This window comes from Theobroma cacao, chromosome 2, assembly GCF_053813885.1.
Source record: "Theobroma cacao isolate CCN51 chromosome 2, ASM5381388v1, whole genome shotgun sequence".
In the NCBI taxonomy this organism is placed as follows: Eukaryota; Viridiplantae; Streptophyta; class Magnoliopsida; order Malvales; family Malvaceae; genus Theobroma; species Theobroma cacao.
The window spans coordinates 37,233,492-37,236,707 of NC_142640.1; the positions used below are offsets into that span (position 1 = coordinate 37,233,492).

The 3,216-nt window shown below is 33.2% G+C and overlaps 1 long non-coding RNA gene across 1 annotated transcript; it reads left to right on the forward strand.

Moving 5' to 3' along the window:
• Positions 1–451: 451 nt before the first annotated feature.
• Positions 452–2,741, forward strand: LOC148764220 (uncharacterized). The gene is made up of 3 exons (XR_016024778.1): positions 452–880; positions 1,533–1,612; positions 2,480–2,741. It is a non-coding gene; the product is annotated as an uncharacterized LOC148764220 (long non-coding RNA).
• Positions 2,742–3,216: the final 475 nt, after the last annotated feature.

Genomic DNA, 3,216 nt, shown 5'->3' on the forward strand with positions numbered 1-3,216 from the left:
TTTTTAAAAGTAGGTAAGGACATTTTAGTCCAAAATGTTTGGACTTTATTCCCATGGGTATGGAATAGCTAATTGTTGGGATTCGACCTTGTACTCAAACCTAAAGATAATTAATAAATTAAAATTATAACTGTCAAACCCTGCTTTGTAAAATAATTATAATGTCATTCACATGCTCGATAGAATGTTTGTATATTTAGGAAGTTCGAGAAATCGTTAAAAGACGATATTGCCCCTAATGGTATCATTGAGTCGATTAAGCCTCGAACTAGTTCAAATAGGAATTTTAAGGTGAAATTAAGAGTTTCACAGTTCAGGGATGACTCAAAATGGTAATTCAGAGTTCGAGGATCAATTCGGAGTCAAACCAGAATTTTCACTATCTAGGGGCAAAATCGTAATTTTACCACCCGAGGACAAAATTGAATTTTTTGAGAGAATTTAGATCAAATTTGATTAAATGGAGCATGATATGAGTATAAGGAGTGAAAATTATGCATTTTGGTAATTTTTCAATTTTTGGGGCAAAAATGTAATTTTTCACTTTACGGGGGTAAAAGTGTAATTTTTAAAAATTTGCTCCACCAAAACTTTGGAAAAGTCTAGAAATTTCATGGAAGACATGGATAAGTGAAGAGGATTGAGTGGTGGAAAAAGAAAGTCAAAAAGATGGCTAGAAAAAATAAAATAATAAAATATTCAAAAAAATAAATAAAATAATAATATTTTATTAAGCCTATTAAAAGGCTTGCAAATTCCAGAATTCTTCATTTGGAGGGTCAGCCAAAACCAGCAGGAGAGAGAGAGAAATAAGAACAAACCCTAGAGTGAGAAAATTCAAAGAAAAAGTGTGATTTTTCAAGGAATCAAGTGTTTAAAGGTATGATTTTTCAAGCTTAGCTTAAGATTTATCATTTTCATGCATTTCTCATCATTTTCCATGGTTGAATCATGTGATTTGAGGATGAATTCAATTCTGGAAAAATGGGTTAGGAGAGAGAAACTTGTTAGATTAATTTGATTTTAAGTTATGTTAGTGTTTTAAGTTAGTTTAGCATATTTAGGAACAAAACAACTAGAGAAGAATTTATTTTCCTCCATTACCATTATTGGCTGAATTTTCTAGGGGAATATTGGCTGATGATCTTGATGTTTACTTGAGCAATTATGATGAATAATGATGAATTATGAGTCTAGAAAAATAATAGAAATTTTCAGAGCAAAAATACGAATTTTTACCCATTAGGGGTATTTTCGTAATTTATTATCGGGACTGATAATTTGCACCACACTGAGGGACATTAAGTCAATTTGGGTGCAATTGAGGTATAGAAATTGAAAAAAAATTAATTTGAGATTAAATTGGACGTGTTAGTAATTTAATCGAGTAATAGGCCGAATTAGGTTAGCACCGCATTTAAGCGGTAGTCGGATAAGTTGCATGTCATATCATGCATATATACCAAGCCTGAATTGATTTTATAATGGTCAAGCATTGATGTGGTGAATTATGTATTGTACATTGTGGATAGGTGGTGAGCAAATTACACTGGTAAAAGTACCAACATTGTGCTTGAAGACTGAGATTAGGAGTACATCGACTCCTAGAACTGTGAGTGGACAATTTATCGTCTTAAATATCTAGAGTAATTATACTTGTTTGATGCTTTTATTGAATGGTGAATTTAAATTATAAAATATTATGTTTTCCAATTAAAATGATTTTTTAATAAAAATGAGATTTATACTGGTTTTAAAATCAAATATTGTTTTGGGAAAATTGAGTATATGGAGACTGTGTTGAAATTTATGATTTTATATGTTATTGAAATTGGGGCTTATGACACTATGGTAGCATGATGGCTAAATTTTTGGGGTTGGCATGAAATATATGAACAATTTTGGATTGGTCTCGGTAGACTGGATTACATTTTATTCGCCATATTATGCTACTGGAATTTTTATGGGTCTGGTGGTATATTAAACAATCACTGCAGTGGTGGGGGTTTCCGTGGACTGCCTATGAGAGGGGCACGGTAACTCAATTATATACTTACCTCCGGGGGGAGATGTTGGGTGAAGTATCTCCTGAGGTATGATTTGAGTGCACCTCACGTTTGGGCCACCACGTGAGAGTGAGACTCAGCCAACGCCAAGGAACGGCTATGTGTCAGATGTGAAAACATGTTTATGGGTATGGGTCATTGAACAGCCTTGGCGGTCTCAGTGAGATACCTTGACGAAGGTACCCGCGAGAATGATATTGGCAGGGGCCAAGTTTAAAAAAATTCATAAGTCGGGGAAATTTTGATGAAAAGAAATTATTTGGTATAGATTGAAACGAATTTCGTGTTATGAACATTATTGAGATATAACGTTTTTATATTGTCTCCATCTACTCGGCTTTAGATGCTTTTGATGGTAATTGTTTACTCACTGGGATTATTTAATCTCACCCCTCTTCCTATCCATTTTTCAGGCTCAGGACAGTTTGTTGATAGTTGATTAAGACGAGAATTAATCTCGGAGTTGCATCATAGGAAGTAAGGGTTCGTAGCTCTACACCTTCTTGGTTAATTGGGGGGGCCACGTGTCACTGTAAACGAAATTTCATACTTTAATTATCTTTATTACTATATGAATAAATTTATTTTACTCTTACGCTACAAAAGTTATTTTAGGAAGACTTTGAAAATATTGTGTTTTAAGAAAATAGAATATTTTATTTAATATTTTTATTATATTCAAATAGCTATAATTTTACTTTAAACGAATGTTTTAGACTTCAAAATTTAATTTAAATCATGAAATATGTGTTTCCACTTACATATTACATTTTTTCGGATTTCGAAATTTCAAAAAAAAAAAAAAAAAAGAAAATGACGAAAATGCCCCAGTGAGCTAGAAAATAATATTTTTATTGTTTTGAGTTGGAAACAACTTATGATTTCTTGAAATTCGAGATTTAATAACTATCGCTCACCGGGGAGATGCGGAAGTTGATGCTAAGCCTTGCGGGGTTTCGATCGGCATTCGAGGTAATGAGTGCTTATCGGGACGTCGCGGCGGTTGTCACGGGCCCGATGGGAGTTTCGGGTCGTGACAATTAGATTGGTATCAGAGCATGGTTTAAAGATCAAAGATTTTGATTTAAAGTTTTGGATTTCAAAGTTTTTGATTTTAAAGTTGTTTTAAGAAATCCACACTGACACTGCG